The 18,998-nt window shown below is 50.3% G+C and overlaps 1 long non-coding RNA gene and 2 other non-coding genes across 3 annotated transcripts in view; 2 read left to right on the top strand and 1 right to left on the bottom strand.

Moving 5' to 3' along the window:
- Positions 1-296: 296 nt before the first annotated feature.
- On the top strand, positions 297-2,111 carry LOC119388478 (small subunit ribosomal RNA). Its single transcript, XR_005182759.1, has one exon. It is a non-coding gene; the product is annotated as a small subunit ribosomal RNA (ribosomal RNA).
- LOC125757928 (uncharacterized) overlaps positions 2,032-18,998 on the bottom strand; it is a 43,026-nt gene continuing 26,059 nt past the window's right edge. Inside the window, exon 2 of the long non-coding RNA XR_007415564.1 lies at positions 2,032-2,881. This is a non-coding gene — a long non-coding RNA (uncharacterized LOC125757928). The remainder of the gene's footprint in view (positions 2,882-18,998) is intronic.
- LOC119388439 (5.8S ribosomal RNA) lies at positions 3,791-3,943 on the top strand. Its single transcript, XR_005182723.1, has one exon. It is a non-coding gene; the product is annotated as a 5.8S ribosomal RNA (ribosomal RNA).

The following is an 18,998-nucleotide window of genomic DNA, read 5'->3' as shown; positions in this document are numbered from 1 at the left end:
CGTCGTCTGGCGGCTTTGGCGTCTCGGCTACTTTGCTAGCGCCGACCGGTCCGACAGTGCCGCGGGCTTGGGCAACCCACATGGCGTGACCGAGTCAATGCAACGAATACGCGAGCATGAACGTGCTTCTTGCCGAGCAGCCACATCCTACCCTGCGGGGAAGGGGCTGCTGCGAGCTCGAACGCCGTCATCTCGGAGTGCAAAATGAGCGTGTTGGTGCGCCTGAAGGTGGCCTCCGCAACGCAAAGGCTGCGTCCGGCCCGCCACCGGCGAGGACGGACGCGCAGTCGAACGATTACCTCGTTGATCCTGCCAGTAATCATATGCTTGTCTCCAAGATTAAGCCATGCATGTCTAAGTACATGCCGAAATAAGGCGAAACCGCGAATGGCTCATTAAATCAGTTATGGTTCCTTAGATCGTTTCTTCCTACTTGGATAACTGTGGCAATTCTAGAGCTAATACATGCAGTGAGCCTGGAGCCCTTTGGGTAACGGGTGCTTTTATTAGACCAAGATCGATCGGGTTTCGGCCCGTATTGTGTGGTGACTCTGGATAACTTTGTGCTGATCGCATGGCCACGAGCCGGCAACGTTTCTTTCAAGTGTCTGCCTTATCAACTTTCGATGGTAGGTTACTTGCTTACCATGGTTGTTACGGGTAACGGAGAATCAGGGTTCGATTCCGGAGAGGGAGCCTGAGAAACTGCTACCACATCCAAGGAAGGCAGCAGGCGCGCAAATTACCCACTCCCGGCACGGGGAGGTAGTGACGAAAAATAACAATATGGGACTCTTTTGAGGCCCCGTAATTGAAATGAGTACACTCTAAATCATTTAACGCGTATCAATTGGAGGGCAAGTTTGGTGCCAGCAGCCGCGGTTATTCCAGCTCCAATAGCGTACACTAAAGCTGCTGCGGTTAAAAAGCTCGTAGTTGGATCTCAGTTCCAGACGTGCAATGCATCTACCCGATGCGACGGCTCGGACTGAACATCATGCCGGTTCTTTCTTGGTGCACTTCATTGTGTGCCTCGAGATGGCCGGTGCTTTTACTTTGAAAAAATTAGAGTGCTCAACGCAGGCGAGTCGCCTGAATAAACTTGCATGGAATAATAGAACAACACCTCGTTTCTATTGTGTTGGTTTTTGGAATACGAGGTAATGATTAAGAGGGACGGACGGGGGCATTCGTATTGCGGCGCTAGAGGTGAAATTCTTGGGCCGTCGCAAGACGAACTACTGCGAAAGCATTTGCCAAGAATGTTTTCATTGATCAAAAACGAAAGTCAGAGGTTCGAAGGCGATCAGACACCGCCCTAGTTCGGACCATAAATGATGCCAACCAGCGATCCGTCTGAGTTACTCAAATGACTCGGCGGGCAGCTTCCGGGAAACCAAAGTATTTGGGTTCCGGGGGAAGTATGGCTGCAAAGCTGAAACTTAAAGGAATTGACGGAAGGGCACCACCAGGAGTGGAGCCTGCTGCTTAATTTGACTCAACACGGGAAAACTTACCCGGCCCGGACACTGGGAGGATTGACAGATTGAGAGCTCTTTCTTGATTCGGTGGATGGTGGTGCATGGCCGTTCTTAGTTGGTGGAGCGATTTGTCTGGTTAATTGCGATAACGAACGAGACTCTATCCTATTAAATAGGTGTGGAGTTCCCAGCACCTTACAACCTTCTTAGATAGACAAGCGGCTCCTAGCCGCACGAAAGAGAGCAATAACAGGTCTGTGATGCCCTTAGATGTCCGGGGCCACACGTGCGCTACCCTGAAGGAAGCGGCGTATCTTTATCCCTGTGTGAAAAGACTGGGTAACCCGTGGAACTTCTTTCGTGATTGGGATAGGGGCTTGCAATTGTTCCCCTTGAACGAGGAATTCCCAGTAAGCGCGAGTCATAAGCTCGCGTTGATTACGTCCCTGCCCTTTGTATACACCGCCCGTCGCTACTACCGATTGATTGATTTAGTGAGGTCTTCGGACCGATGTCCGGCGGGGCCTTTCGTTTGCGCCGGTCTGTTGGAAAGATGACCAAACTTGATCATTTAGAGGAAGTAAAAGTCGTAACAAGGTTTCCGTAGGTGAACCTGCGGAAGGATCATTACCGGATCGTGAAGGGTGAGCGCCGCAGTTCCGTCTGCGCCCGACACTTTCTGCCGCCGCCCCCGTTTGTACGTGGGGGTGGCTTTTCCCCACGGGGCTGCCTGAATGTGGAGCGGCACCCCGTGACTAATTGTTTCTCCCAGCGGACGCCAACACTGCGACCTTGGACGGTCGGCCAGGTGGCGAAAGCTGGTATAAACGGCGTAACGCACATCTGGGTCGGCTTTCGACCCGCCACTGCACCGTGGCTCGAAGCGCTCGGACGTCGCTGTCCGGACGTTGCGGGACCGCCAAGTACGGGAGGAAAGGCGGAGCGCGAACGGTCGCTCACGTCGGTCGAAGGCAAAGCCGCGCGTTCCCGAAAGGGAACCGCGGCCGAGTGCCCTCCCGTCCGTTCCAGCGCGCAAGAACGAGGCCCGACAATTGCGCGACGCCGCCAAGTACGAGAGGAACGGCGAACGCGTCGGCGGTCGGTCATGGAACTTGGCGATGCGATGGCTCGCCTGCACGCGGCCCAGAAATCCCGCCCTCCGCGGCAAATGCCACCGCGCTCTTGCGAGAGCCGGAAGCTGCCGGCCGGTTCTTGCAGGCGAGGCGAGGTATACGGCACCGGTTCGCAGTAATGTGCGGTCGGTCAAGGCACGGCGATGTGATGGTGCGGCTGCGTAGTACTCTGAAGGGGAATCGTACGCTCCGCCGTCCCGCCCTCCGCGGCGTCTTGTGTGCAACCGATAGGATGTAGCAGCGCCAGCCGGGTCTCGACCTCGCCACCTCGACTGGGTGCGAGATCGCGGATAGGGGCGCCGACGTTGGCAGGCTTTTCGCCCGCCGGCGAGGGAAAGGCGGTGCTTGCTGCGCAGTACCGAGAAGGGAACCGCGGCTTTGCCACGTCGCGCTCGCCGCGATTAGCGGGTCAGCGCACTTTGGGAAGGTGCCGCGCCACTGGTCGAAAGAGGACGGACGAGGGACTTGGACGTCCCTTACTTCCGTCTCGAGTAGACTTGGTCGCGGCTCCGGCGCCGAAAGTGGTCCTTGGCACTGGCCTGGTGGATTTTGGAGTGCCGCGCGAGTACGGCGCGCCGGTCTCCACCCGTTGGCTGAAGTAGGCAGCCGGATCGGCATTTGGTGTGAAGTGAGCAAACTGTGGAAGCGAAAGTGTGTGCGAGAAACACATCTCGAAATATTGGTGGCACGCGACTGGGTCCCGGGCAGCGGTGGGTGGAAAGGGACCCGCCCGACGGGCAAAAAGTCGCGAAACGAGACGGCAGACTTGTGTCAATGGGGCCGAACACTCCGCTCCTCTACGGAGCGAGACGGAGGCGGCCCGCCAGAGGCAGCGTAGCCGCCGAGACCCGCACGCAATGCCGGCTCTTCTCTGTTGGTCGGTGTGAGATTTTCAATCGTTAGGTGGGTCGATGAGTGCGAGCACACGAAAGAAACCTACGGGTCCGGCCTGGGGAAACCGGCTTCGACGAAACCCTGCAAACGAGATGAAAAGCACGCGCAAGTAGCGGAAGCGACGCGCCCACGAGAACCACCGGTGTTCGATTCGCGGCCACCGAACAAGCGCGGTGCAGTTGGGGGAGAGCGCGCTGGAAAGCGCCCTCCGAAGCCACCGTGGGGCCAAGTGCTTAAAACCACTGGTTGAAACTGTACGGAATTGAACAATCACTTTTTCACGACTCTAAGCGGTGGATCACTCGGTTCTCGGGTCGATGAAGAACGCAGCCAGCTGCGAGACTTGGTGTGAATTGCAGGACACACTGAGCACTGATTCTTTGAACGCACATTGCGGCCTTGGGTCTTCCCTTGGCTTCGTCTGTCTGAGGGCCGGATCACATATCAAGAGAGACTTCGGCGCACAAGGGAACGTGAGCCGTCGACTCGTTTTGACCGCGTCAGCATCACGGAGAACACATTGAACGCTACGGCAAAGCGACAACAGCTGCTCGAAAGGAGAGAGACGGTGGCGAACGTCGTGCCGGAGGCCCGACCGAAACGGGGCGACCGACTGCATCGAGGTGATGGCACCAACAAAGACCACCGCAGGACTCGAATCGGAATGAGCCTGCAGGGAAGCGCGGTCGAGGTAGCGTACTCCACTCTGCGACCGAGGGCGCAAATCTGCGAGAGACTCGGACGCACAACGGGAACGCACGGTGCATACGGGGAGCGAAAGCCAGCCAGCGAGCTCGCCCAGCCGTATGCGAAAGTGCGCGAGATCGCTTTTTTGCACTTGTTGCCTTCGGAGTAAGCCGGGTCGCCCGCAGACCGGGCGTTCGAACACGCGAGACGGTGACGGCGCCCCTCCGGGCACTGCCGCGCGAACAGGAAACGTTCGCGTGCGTAGGTGAGGGTTGCGTCCGCGAGCGGGTCGGTGCGTACGGGGCCTGCAGGCAGAAGGTGCGGCCACTCCTCGCGAAGCGGAAAAATGTCTCCCGCTCGAGTGCGCCACGTTGCGATGCCTCAAGCGTTCCGTCGTAGTCCGCCGTCGGTCCAAGTGCTTCGCAGTTCCCGTCCCGTGCAAAACTGGGCCACTCCAGTTGGGGCGGGGGCGACGCTACACGAGACGATGCCTCTCGCCAGGCTGCGAGTCGCCCTTGCGGCGACCGGCCTCGGCGGTGTTTGGGCTTTTGAACACGGTCGTTTATCACGCAACTGCTTGGACGACGCACGCGTGCAGCGGGATACCGCTTGCCAGCCTTGTCAAGATGCGGCCCTGTACAGGTTTGCGGGCGGACTTGGTAGGGCGTCGTACTCGGTTCGCGATGGATTTACGAACGTGTTCCGTCACTTCCAAGTCACACCGGTTGTGCGCCGTACGCGCGCAGCGGGAAAGCCGATTGCCAGCCTCGTCAAGATGCGGCCCTGTACAGGGTTGCGGGCGGACTTGGTAGGGCGCGCGCACGCGGTCGTGCAGGAAGTTGACGGAAGCGAATGTATCCGCTGTCGACCTTAGATCAGGCGACACAACCCGCTAAATTTAAGCATATCACTAAGCGGAGGAAAGGAAACCAACAGGGATTCCCCGAGTAGCTTAGAGTAAAACGGGTGGGCCCTCGAAGCTCGAAAGCGGTGGGATTCAGTCTCCGGACGATCGCGGAGCCGGCGGCGTCAGGTAAACGGCCCCCCTCGGGGGGCTGTTCCGGCTGCTGGCACGCAGACGCGGTCTCCAGGGTGCGTACTTCCCACCGCCGGTAGAACGCCGCGACGGACGCGGGTCAAAGGAAACAAGCGCGACTTTGAGTCCGGCAGTGGAGGTGACCTGCCCGTCCCTTCGGGGACGGCACGCGGGAGTTATACCTCGCCGTGCACGAGAAGTTCGTCACCCCGTCCAGGCCCCATGGGCTTCTCCCGGCCGTCGGGAGGCCCGAACAATGACGCCCTCCGGAAACGGAGCGGAGAACCCGCTGGGCAAGATTATCGTCTCCTGCTGTCCGGGTTGGTCCCGCGGCGGGGGGTTGGCCGGCGAGAAGCCGCTGCGAGCGGGGTAATTCTCCCGCGGAGGCGCTATCGTGGTTTGCGGCGAGTAGGTCGGTAACCCACCCGACCCCTCTTGAAACACGGACCAAGGAGTCTAACATGTGCGCGAGTCAATGGGTCTCCCGAAACCCAATGGCGCAATGAAACGTGAAGGCCCCTAGTGGGCTGCGTTGCGATCACGGACCGCACAGGGGTCCGATAAAGGGCGCAGCAACGGCCCGTCCGAGGCGCTCACACGTCGTCGGGGCGGAGCGAGAGCGCACACGTTGGCACCCGAAAGATGGTGAACTATGCCCGGGCAGGACGAGGCCAGAGGAAACTCTGGTGGAGGTCCGAAGCGATTCTGACGTGCAAATCGATCGTCCGATCCGTGTATAGGGGCGAAAGACCAATCGAACCATCTAGTAGTTGGTTCCCTCCGAAGTTTCCCTCAGGATAGCTGGTGCTCGATGGGAGAGCAGTCACACCTGGTAAAGCGAATGATTTGAGGCATTGGGGTCGAAACGTCCGCAACCTATTCTCAAACTTTCAATGGGTGTACGGGAGGCCTTCTGGGTTGAGGCCTCCCGCTGCGATGAGAGTGCCAAGTGGGCCACTTTTGGTAAGCAGAACTGGCGCTGTGGGATGAACCAAACGCCGGGGTAAGGCGCCCGAGTCGGGACGCTTATGAGAACCCATGAAGGGTGTTGGTTGCTTAAGACAGCAGGACGGTGGCCATGGAAGTCGGAATCCGCTAAGGAGTGTGTAACAACTCACCTGCCGAAGCAACTAGCCCCGAAAATGGATGGCGCTCTAGCGTCGCGCCTATCCCCGGCCGTCACTGGCAGAGAAGCACGAAATGTGGGGGTGCTAAGCCGCGACGAGTAGGAGGGCCGCAGCGGTGTGCGTTGAAGGTGTCGGGCGTGAGCCCGCCTGGAGCCGCCGCTGGTGCAGATCTTGGTGGTAGTAGCAAATACTCAAGTGAGAACCTTGAGGACTGAAGTGGAGAAGGGTTCCATGTGAACAGCAGTTGAACATGGGTCAGTCGGTCCTTAGGGAAAGGAGAAATCCTTTCAGAAGTGGGCGCGTTTGTGCAGCTCAGTCTGTGAAACGGAGACGCCCCGCTGCAACCAAAAGGGAATCAGGTTAACAGTCCCGAACCCGGCTACGGAGATCGGCCCTTTGGGGCCCATTGCGGCAACGCAAACCAGCTCGGAGACGCCGATGGCAGCCCCGGGAAGAGTTTTCTTTTCTCTGTAAGGAGATCGAGTCCCTGGAATGGGTTCACCCCGAGATAGGGACGGTGGCTCCGAAGAGCAGTGCGGCTCTTGCGCTGTCCGGTGCGCTCCTGTCGGCCCTTGAAAATCCGAGTGAGGAAGTGTGATTTTCGTGCCGGACCGTACCCACATACGCAGCAGGTCTCCAAGCTGAACAGCCTCTAGTCGATAGACCAATGTAGGTAAGGGAAGTCGGCAAAACGGATCCGTAACCTTGGGAAAAGGATTGGCTCTGAGGGCTGAGCCGGTCGGGCTGGGGTCCAGAAGCAGGAACGGCACTGCACCGGGACTGGGCGAGGCTCGCCGCCGTAAAAAGCGGTGCGGCCGAGCCCGGACCAGCGTCGGGACCTTCCTGTGGAAAGCCACAGCTGCGAATTTCCCGTGGGCTTCGCGCCTGAGGTTCTTGCTTCGAGCTGCAGAAAACAGCCAACTCAGAACTGGCACGGACCGGGGGAATCCGACTGTCTAATTAAAAGAAAGCATTGCAAGGGCCGTTGATCGGTGCTGACGCAATGTGATTTCTGCCCAGTGCTCTAAATGTGAAAGTGAAGAAATTCAAAAAAGTGCGGGTAAACGGCGGGTTTACCTATGCCTCTCTCGTCACTAATTAGATGATGAGCCAAATGCCTCGTCATCTAGTTAGTGACGCGCATGAATGGATTAACGAGATTCCCACTGTCTCTATCTACTATCATCATCGCGACCACGGCGGGGGAGGACGGCCAGCGCGGGGCTCTCACTTCAAAGTATGAAAAACGCTGCAAAACCTGTGAGTAGACGAACATCCTTCTTCACACGGCTATATGAATGATCGGAGCACCTCTCAACACCAACGATGCGCGTCCGAAGCAAAATAAACTCATAGGACAAGCAGCCGCATCATCACTACCCTGCCAGGCCTAAAGTAAACAATCAGGGCCAACTGGCCGAACATTCCGAGGGAAATTCCGAGCCACCGGCCAGAGATTTCTTCGCGCGACAGTCACCCGTGTCACAGCGGACTCGCCGAGAGACTCACAACCGGAAATCAACGAGGATTTAGGGAAAAACCAGGGCAAACACAGCCTAAGTACAAAAATAAGCAACCAAGGCTTATCCACCCAGCCACCTCCTCGGCGAGACAACAAACCCTCGACAAACGACCGAAAATCAAAATCTCACCTTTATTATCACGCCCGATTGCTCCAGGCAACTTCCGGTGCCTTTCCCGGACCTCAATTCACAAATAAGAAGCTTAAAACAGTCCTTTTCGGCGGAAATCAGTTGTTTCGAAAAAACCTGGTCCGCTCCTATGGGCGCAGCCATCTTGACTGGGTGCGGGTTTGCCTAAGTTTCGAGGAAGCGGCAGAGACGACCCAGGTTGCCTGACTTTCAGGTCGCTGCTCCACAGCATGGCCGGAAAAGCTTTAACTTGAATTCTCCGCCACCCCTCGCCCTAGAAGGCTCAAAGAGGGCTCATTTTAATCAGAATAATACCAGGAACAACCTGAGAAGACAACCCACACCTCGAAGCGCGCGAAATTACGGCAATCACGGCCTAAGTCCGAATTCCATCACCAAGGCTTATCCACCCAGCCACCGCCTCGGCGAGACAACAAACCCTCGATAAAGGACCGCAAATCAAATTGTCACCTTTATTATCACGCCCGATCGTTCCAGGGAACTTCCGGAGCCTTTCCCGAACCTCAATTCACAAATAACAAGCTTAAAACAGTCCTTTTCGGCGGAAATCAGTTGTTTTGAAAAACGTGGTCTGCTTCTATGGGCGCAGCCATCTTGACTGGGTCCAGTGTTGCCTAACTTTCGTGAGAGCGGCAGACACGACCCAGGTTGCTCGACTTTCATGTCGCTGCTCCACAGCACGGCCGGAGACGCTTTAACTTGAATACCTGGCCACCCCTCGCCCTAGAAGGCTCAAAGAGGGCTCATTTTGATCAGAATAATACGAGGAACAACCTGAGAGGACAACACGCACCTCGAAGCGCGCGAAATTACGGCAATCACGGCCTAAGTCCGAATTCCATCACCAAGGCTTATCAACTCAGCCACCGCTCGGAAGCACGATAAAACCCTCTAGAAACGACTAAAATCGGACTCCCACCTTTATTATCACGCCCGATCGCTCCAGGAGACATCCGATACCTTTGGCGAACCTCAATTCACAAATACGAAGCTTAAAACCGTCTTTATTGGCGGAAATTTGTTGTTTTGAAAAACTTGGTCTGCTCCTATGGGCGCAGCCATCTTGACTGGGTCCAGTGTGCCTAACTTTCGTGGGAGCGGCAGAGATGACCCAGGTTGTTCGACTTTCATGTCGCTTCTGCACAGCACAGCCAGAAACACTCTAACTTGATTCCTTTGACACCTCTCGTCCTAGAAGGCTCAAAGAGGGCTCATTTTAATCAGAAAAATAAGAGGATAAAAATCGGCAGATCTCACGTACCGTGGGAGTCGATATGCGAAGCAGGCGGCGGGAAGGTGACTGTGGCGTAGCTTTTTTTACTGAGCGACACGTTACAAAATGACGCTAAATATTTGTATAAATTTTATGCGCACACATACATGTTTAAGAGCCGCATATGTGTTATATAACCAGTTGCTTACGGTTAGGTAAAGCTGCCAATCGCAACACGGTTATTACCAACACCAGAAGCGGTAAGCTGATATGTAGTGCTAATACGTGTCCCGAGAACGCACGCACGTTTCACGAACCCGTGTGCATGTGTGGAAGAAGTTCTTGACAGTTCTTGAACAAGGGCATCATCACCGTGATCAGTGAGCACCAGCAGCTGTTCATGACTTGTTATAGGATCTGGTCGTGATCATGGTGACGAGGGGCCTATGTGTAGTGAAGTATGTGGTTTAGCAGAGCTGTTGGGATTCGTGGATGCCTTGGTCATTTCGTCGACAAATTGTCTGTCGACAGAGCCGGCGACATGTCGGAACCTGAAGCCACCCTTCGCGTTGGTGAGCTATAGGCCGTCGAGGCTGGTAGGCCTGGATAGTGCTACGTAGACCAACAAAAGTGGATGGTGTTTGTCGTATTCGTACACTACCTGGGCGCATGTGGCCTACGTAGCCTGGTCTACAAAGCGGCTGTAAATCAATCTGGCATCATCCTCGGTCAGCATGGGGCCATCGCCCAGCCTCGTAAGAAATGAATAGGACACTGCGTCGTTCTGGTGGACGAAGTGCACTTCACGGTGCGGTGATGTGGATATCATATTTAACTTTCGTTAATGTATTCCTCCGGGGTCGAGCATTGCTTTAATATAGCTTGCTGAATCATAGAAATACAAACGTGTTGTTTATTAGACTGCTATAAAAGCGGAGCCAACATTGGAACTACAGACGCTAATCTGATATGACGCCTGTATCGTAGGAGTACACATCGTAAGAATATCATGTAGTGTTTATTGCTTTCTTGTAAAATTAGATAGCCAGCACCACAACCACAATTGACGTTGCACCGATATTACGCCTGCGTACGCTGTTTTTCCAAACCAGTTTATGCACCTGGCGTGGCTCAGTGGTAGAATAACCGATTGCCACGCAGAATGCTTGGGTTCGATTCCTGCTGGGATCCCGTTTTTCATTCTTTCCATTCGTTCAGTCAACGCTGCCGATGTTGGTTTTCCCCAATTCTCAAGAATTTAAGTTACCAATGTCTGTTCTCGCTGTTCCTGGGTAGATATAAACTGTCAATCACCTGTGGCGCATACCCGTACACAGCGGCCCGTGGTAAACGGGTATGTGCCACACGTGTCCAGTGGAAAGGGTTTGACGACGTACACGACAGGATTTTAACGTTATTCATGTCATGACCCGGCACTCATATTCGTAAAATCCTCTTACCCTCCCATGCAAATTTTGGTCTACACCAAGTTAAGGAGGCGATCATGAGAGCACCCAGACGTAGGCGGCTAGATAGATAGATAGATAGATAGATAGATAGATAGATACGTAGATAGAAACGCTCAAAGTGCCTGAGGTTCGCTAAGGAATACTTCGCATTTAACAACTTACAGAAGAGAATCCACACATCAAAGCAAGTGGAAACTCGGGCCATCACAGCCTAACCCAATTCTACCACCAAGGCATTCCACTTAATCACCACTCGGAGGCACGACTAAACTCTCGAGAAACGAGCGAAAATCAGACCCTGACCTTTATTATCACGCTCGAAAGGAAAAAAAGGGAAAAAGGAGAGGGGAAAGGGAAGAAGAAAAAAAGGGGGATGAGAGAGAGAAAGGGTAGAGAAGAGAGTGAGACCCACAACTCAAGCCAGTTGACATCGTCGCTGTCGAGATGAATTCCAACAAGGATAAAAATGTGGCGGGACAGCTTACAAAGAAGGATGGAAAGGGGAATCGCTTTACATTGCTAGGCCCCATCACAAAAACCATCAAAAATCCACCCAGCACTAATGAAACATCGTACACCACAAGCCCCCTACAAAATAACGACAACGGGAAAGCACAGAAGAAAGTCCCAAAAGAGGCAGAACACTCCCTCGCACCCACGTTCATCACAAGCCCCACCACACAAGCACACGAAGCAGGCAGCCAGCACATACAAGAAAACCATCACCTCATCGAGACAACAACAGCTGAGAGGTCGGAAGAAACCAACGAAGTACCAAAAAGCCAAGGACCAGAAGGAGAAAATGAAACCTGAGAGGACGACAAGATCTCCCTTGCATCGATCCCAGTCAGTCGTGGAGACAAGGTATCGATATTGTCGAGATTGACCAAGGCCGACAAGAACACCCTGAAGGCACTGATCAAGATATCCACACTGACTGGTGGAGATGAGCCTGTCGCTCAATTGATTGAGACAGTCATTTCAGAACAAGCAAAGCTGAAGAACATCATAATGGCACAGGCACAACAACTCGCCTTTCAGAAAGGAAGAATCGAGGAATTAGGAAAGAAAAGAAAAGAAAAAAACCACAGCATATCCACGGAGTGAATGATGATGAGTGGGCGAAGCTGCGGAGGTTCATCGGTAAACCGTGAATCTTCCGTGAATTCTGCCCAGTACATCATCACCGACATGAGATCGGGCGCGTTTATACTAAAGGTTCGATGAGTTATGACGACTTGCAGCTCACTTTAATTTTACATGTACGCTGTGAATTTTCATTGTTTAGAAAACCATTGCTTTAGAAAACATCTGGCGTCTTTCCTTAAGCAGCTGGCGTCTTTTCGTTTTGCTTTAGAAACATCTGGCGTTCTTTCGTTTTGCTTTTACAAAACATCTGGCGTCTTTCGTTGGTTTATTTCATCAATCAACGGCGTTTTGAACAAATTTTTTATTGTTTAATCACGCACAGGAGAAATCTCACCAGGCACTACCTTGGAGGTAAACAATGGCTGCTAATGGGAATGAGAGACAGAAGAAGTCGGCTTTTAGCTAACACTTACACTTCTACTTCTACTAACGTTTCCTACTGGAACATGCCAATGGCTGCTAATGGGGAATGAGAGACAGAAGAATTCGGCTTTTAGTTAACGCGCACGCTGCGAATTTTTTATTGTTCAACAACGCACAGGAAAAATCTCCCACCGGCACCACCTTGGAGGTCAAAGTGTAAGACTGGTTACGCACTACGACTACTACGACTACGAGGGAAGAACGGGTGCCGCCTTAAGGAGCTTCGCCCCTAAAATAGAGCCACAAGATACACCATATGAAGAAATCGGTCACGCGAACCAAACACACTCCCAAACAGGTGACCAGCCACCCACATATGCCTTAGTGGTGTCGTCGGGTTCACTCGAGAAGAGGGAAATGGCGACACTATTGTGGAAGCAACTAGACCCACTAGAACTGGACATATCAGACGCAACGATTCGACCCGGGAGGGAAGGGATTGTGATTACAACGTCATCAAAGGAAGGCACAGACAAGCTCCTCCAACGGATTCAGAATGACAAAGCCTTGAAACAACTCAAAGCCAAAACCCCAAGAGAAATGAAAATCCAGGTCAAGGTAATAGGGCTGGAGGATGACCTCGACTGTGAAGATTTACCAGCTAGGATCGTCAGCCAAAAGAGACTCGCCTGTACACCCGAGGACATAGTCGTCAAAAAGACATGGCCGGGCCGCAGAGGGACAACAGTCACCCTTGCCTTAAAGGGGTCATGAAGCACCCCTTGGGCTGATTGAAAAAACACATCCTGCGGAAAGCTGACACGGCTATGAACTGCTCTGCCAAATATTACAGTCGTGCGCGCCGCGTAATGGCCACAAGCGGAGCGCGAAGTTGCCGTTTCCCCAGGCACCCTCTTTTCAAACAGAGGCCGGTTCTCACTCTCGTCGGTGGGCGGGGCGTCTGTCCGCTGTACGTCGCAAGAGACATAGCATGCTTATTGGCTGATAGCCGACGTAAATCGAGAGCGGCGTTCGGATCAGATGCGCTTCTTGCCGGCGCCGCACTCCTCAGTACACGGTAGCCGCACTCGCGCAAGCGAATCACAGCGGGAGAGCGATCGCGTTTCATGACGCGCGCTGGCGTAACTTCTTTCCCCCATGCCATCCCTCCCTGTCTAGCTTCCAGTGCGCTCGTCGGCACGAGAAAAGAGAGAAAGCGCTGGGAGCGTGCGCCAAACACCCGTAACTCCGCTGATTCTTGACGTATTCGAGAAATTTTTGCGGCAATCGATTCGGGAGGCAGTACACTCCGATACTGAGGCCATTAGATCATTACTTGGAAAAGTGGTTCATGACCCCTTTAAACCGGAAAGGACTGAAAGCACTCGGGGGAAGAACAGAGCTCAACATAGGGTGGTCACGCTGCCCCGTGTTTGACCACATCTTCTGGCCGAGATGTACACGGTGTGCCAACCACGGTCACATCGCCGTAGACTGTGATGCTCCACCACGCTGTTCCTACTGCGGACAACGCGGCCATCACCAAAAGGATTGCGACGCAGACGCCGCCCACTGCAACATCTGTGAGGGGGAAGGACGCAACCCCAACGAACACTCTATGATGTCCTGGGAGTGCCCTGTCTACGTCGCAAAGGTTCAGGCGGAAAAGGAAAGATTAATTGCACGTCTTAACTAGAATCGTATAAGCAACCATGGATCCCCAAACAGGCACTAACAGGAAAACAACAGACACCATCATCACTACGCTAAACATCATACAAGCAAACTTAGCAAGGTCTTTCAACGCAACCACATCACTGAAACACTATCAAGAGGAGAATGAACGCCACATATCCATATTACAAGAACCTTACGTATTGAAAAACAAAATCATAGGATATCCACTAAAACATAACATTATAGCACATACACAAAATCCCAAAGTTGCAATAATAATACACAACAAAGATATACAAAGTTTCCCCCTAATAGTAGAAGAACACATCATAGCCACCCGAATACAATACAAAAGTAAGGACATATTACTCATTAACTGTTACTGGCCCCCCGGTACCGATGACACCTCACACCTATCGAAAATCGAAACCGCACTTCAAACCATACAGCACACCGAAGTACTAATAACATCATCATCATCATCATCATCATCAGCCTGTCTACGCCCACTGCAGGGCAAAGGCCTCTCCCATGTTCCGCCAATCAACCCGGTCCTGTGCTTTCTGCTGCCACGTAATACCTGCAAACTTCTTAATCTCATCTACCCACCTAATTTTCTGTCTCCCCCTCACGCGTTTGCCATCTCTTGGAATCCAGTCAGTTACCCTTAATGACCACCGGTTATCCTGCCGACGTACTACGTGCCCGGCCCATATCCATTTCTTCTTCTTGATTTCAACTATGATGTCATTAACCCCCGTTTGTTCCCTGACCCACTCTGCTCTCTTCCTGTCTCTTAGGGTTACACCTATCATTTTCCTTTCCATCGCTCTACTAATAACAGGAGACTTTAATGCTAAGAACACACTATGGGGAAGTAAAAGTAGTGATCGCAGAGGGGAAAATATCCTAGAATTTCTTATTAATTATAACTTAACAATTGAAAACGATAAATATTCACCACCAACATTCCAAACTTCAAGAGCCAAAGGCTGGATCGACTTAACCATATCAAACACGTCTCTTCACCTAGATATAAGGAACTGGGAAGTCCTTAAAGAATTTAATAATAGTGACCACAGACACATTAAATTTAAAATAACCATTGAACACACAAAACATCACGGAAAATATGGAATCACACTAAAAGGGAAAAAAAGATATTAGATGACATCCTACAAGACTCGTGGTTCGTGGAAAACAACACATTTAACACTATTCAAGACATAGAAGACAGTCTCACCATATTCTACTCCAAACTGAAGAAACCAACAGAAAAATATACTAAAAAGCTGAAATCTCCCGATAAGAAATCTAAACCGTAGTGGTCAACAGAACTAGAAATAGAAAGAAAGAAAATCAGAGCGATGAGGAGAAGGTACCAGAAGGCCACTGGTGACGTAAGGCAAATCTACAAAAAAGAATACTACAAAGAACACAACACGGATAATAACATGCTTAACAAAGCAAAAGACACAAACTGGGCAACTTTCTGCACTTCAAGTTCCAAAAACCCCTTAAATATCGCATACAAAGCGGCCAGTAAGAAATGCAAAAACCAAATCAACCTATTCAGTATCGAAAAAGACGACGGCAATAAAACCCAATCACCTCAAGAGACTGCAGAATATATCTTGGCAAAGCTTTTCCCAGTCGAGGAAAATGAGACCCTACAAAACGGGTATACACAAAACCAAACACAGGACACGCAGTCAAACCTCCAATCCCAAGACCAAACAATAAACAGCGAACACAATAGTAGTAATAGTGGGAGACAAGAAATTCTATTCACCGCACAAGAGGTAGACAACGTCTTTCAACACTTGAGAAAAAAAGTAGCATCAGGACCGGACAATCTCCAAACCGAATTCACACAAGCTGTCTATAATAAATATAAACAGTACTTTCTAAACCTTTATAATGCATGCCTTAAACTAGGCCACTACCCCAGTATTTGGAAAACATCACGAGTTATCCTAATCCATAGGGCAAACTGGGAGGAAAAAAGCGGTGCAGGTAGATATAGGCCCATCGCAATAAACTCAAACTTTGGTAAGGTTAGAGAAACTCATTAAAGACCGACTCTACTACTTTTTATTTAAGGGCAACCACATACATAAACACCAATTCGGATTCCGCCGCAAAACATCAACGACACACGCTCTTCTCGAAATCGAAAAGAGAATAGTACAGAGCAAAATTGACAAGCACAACTGTCTAATCATATCATTAGACATTAAAAACGCATTCAATGGCATTAAACCCGCTAATATAACAAAAATATTGCAGGAATACAAATGTCCACTCAACATGGTCTTAATCATCCAATCTATACTTACAAATCGACAAATAAAGTACGAACAGAATAGCATTTTAGTTAAAAAAACGCTAAAGACAGGATCTCCTCAAGGTTCCCCACTGAGCCCTCCGCTATGGAACCCAACAATGAACAAACTGTTACAACAATTACCCGAAGACACATACTCAATGGCATTCGCCGACGACATAACAATAATAGTAAAAGCGAAATCAAGAAATAGTCTAGAAACCAAAGCAAACCAAGTACTACAGCAAGCTTTCACGTGGGCACAAAGCATGAATCTAACATTCAACACAGACAAGCAAAGCTTCATGATAACAGGAAAACAATATGAAAGCCACCCACCACAGCTAACCATAGATGGCAAAAGGCTAAAAATCGTCAAAGAGCTCAAAATGTTAGGTGTCATTTTCGACACAAAGATGTCATTTATTCCACACCTACAAAATATCAAAGACAAAGTCGCCACCTTAACCTACCAACTTCGTAAATTCACAGGAACTCGAAAAGGTATCAGTCCAAAACAACTAACAGCAATTTACACCGGAGGAATAGAGCAAATGATAGTCTACGCCTCCCCAGTCTGGTACAGTAAAAAAGTCATAATAACTAAAAAACTCAAATCTATACAAAGACTACCATTAATTCTACTCACCAAAGCTTTTAAAACCACATCAAACTATACCCTTAACGTACTTTCCAATATTCCTCCTGTATCCCTAACAATAGAAAAAGAAATAGAGGTCTTTCAAATATTCTCACAAGGAAAAAATTTTATATGGAAAAACACAGCATTCACAGAAAACCAGATTTCAGCAAAATATGATCTCTGGGAATTTCATCCAGCAACACACGTTTCTTTTCGGTTCACAGACGAAGAAGCGAATGAAAACGTCAAAATATACACAGATGGTTCCAAAAACGACGAAAAGGTCGGAGCAGCTTTTGTCGCATACAACAAAACAGGACAAATAATCAACACTCAGATGTACAAACTACCACCATACTCATCGAGCTTCGAAGGAGAAGCAATAGCACTAACCAAAGCAATCGAATACATACAAACATGTGGATACAATTCATACCAAATATTTACAGATAGTCTCTCATGCTTAAAGGGTCTACAAAACCTTAAGAACAACAACCCACTAATAGTCGAGACCAAGAAGAGACTATCAGAAATACCTACAGAGGTATTTCTGATAGTCGCCTAGCATTAATAAAGGTCACAGCGGCAACAAAGGAAACGACATGGCAGACACATTACCAAAAGAAGCAAGCACAGTAGGAGAACAAATATCTCTACCTATCACCAAAACATTCATAAAGTCACAATTAAAGACAAATTTAAAAGAAAAATCGAATAATATCTGGCAAACCAAAGGAAAACGCAGTTACGCATACGATTGGATAAAAAACGTCAAATTAATTCCGGAAGATTTCTTAGCCAATACGTACATATCTCAGGCAATTTCAGGACATGGCAGATTCCCACACTATTTCTCCAGATTTAATCTCACTAACTCAACAAAATGTACATGCGACCAAACAGCCTCATCATTCGACCACTACCTACAAGCATGTACACTCACACAAACTCATAGAAACCAACTCATCAAACTATTAGGAGCAAATCTAGAAAAACGAAGACCAGAAATAATAAAAAAGAAACAGGCATTGAACATCAAAGAAGAAATGATGAAAACAATTATCGGCAACACTCCACAAATATAACCATCATGTAGAACAACCCCTCAACAAATCCACTACACAGAACCGATGTCCCGCGGGCGGAGAGCTGGACCCCATCAGGGCAAGGCAAAGACGCACGTCCGTTCGACATCCGGTACAAATACAACACAAAACAGCACAGTAGAACCTTGCAGGGCGTTCCCTGGACATCTGTCGAGTCTCCATGCGACAAGACTCCCGGTTCCCCTTCAAGAACCAGGCGGACAACAACCAAGTGAAGCACAAATTGTAAATCAGGAATGATAAGAAGCAATATGTACCAAGCTCAATAAATCCCGCGCAGCCCGCTCCCCGGCGTGGTTTCGCAGATGGTGATAATTACCTCCCCCCCTATTCCCCACCTTTTTCTTCTCTCCCCCACCACGGTTTCTTTTGCTTTTCCTCTACCTTTCCTCTCTCTCTCTCTTTTTAATCTCATTTCCCCTTTTCCTGCGATACATTAATGGTGCAGGTCGGGTCTCCTACAAGGCCTTCTCACATTCTGTCCCTATCTACTATCTAGCGAAACCACAGCCAAGGGAAACCACAGCCATGTACTTACTAAGCAGTTAACAGAATTTCTCGAAGAGCACAAACTAATGGGAGAGCAACAACATGGTTTCAGGCGAGGTTTCTCGACTGTGACGATTCTTACCGAGGTAACACATTTCATTAATCAGGTCTTAGATGACAGAGGGCAAGTTGACATTATTTTCCTTGATTTCAGAAAAGCGTTCGACAAAATACCACATCCAAAATTGCTTCATAAACTTAACACGATCCTGCAGAATGATGAGCTCATAAATTGGATAACGGCTTATTTGACAAACAGAGAGCAAGTGGTTTGCATTAAAGGCACAATTAGCACGAGACGGTCGGTAGGTTCAGGAGTCCCGCAGGGCTCTGTCATAGGGCCACTACTGTTCTTACTGTATATCAATGATATGAACAGCGGCTTCTCGCCCGATATTTTCATTAAGCACTATGCGGACGACAGTCATCTACTCAAAGGCAGAATCGAACTACGACCAGAAAAAGCTTAATG

This window comes from Rhipicephalus sanguineus, chromosome 3, assembly GCF_013339695.2.
Source record: "Rhipicephalus sanguineus isolate Rsan-2018 chromosome 3, BIME_Rsan_1.4, whole genome shotgun sequence".
NCBI lineage: Eukaryota > Metazoa > Arthropoda > Arachnida > Ixodida > Ixodidae > Rhipicephalus > Rhipicephalus sanguineus.
Note: the sequence above shows the minus strand (reverse complement) of the source record. Positions and strands in the feature narration are given on the sequence as shown.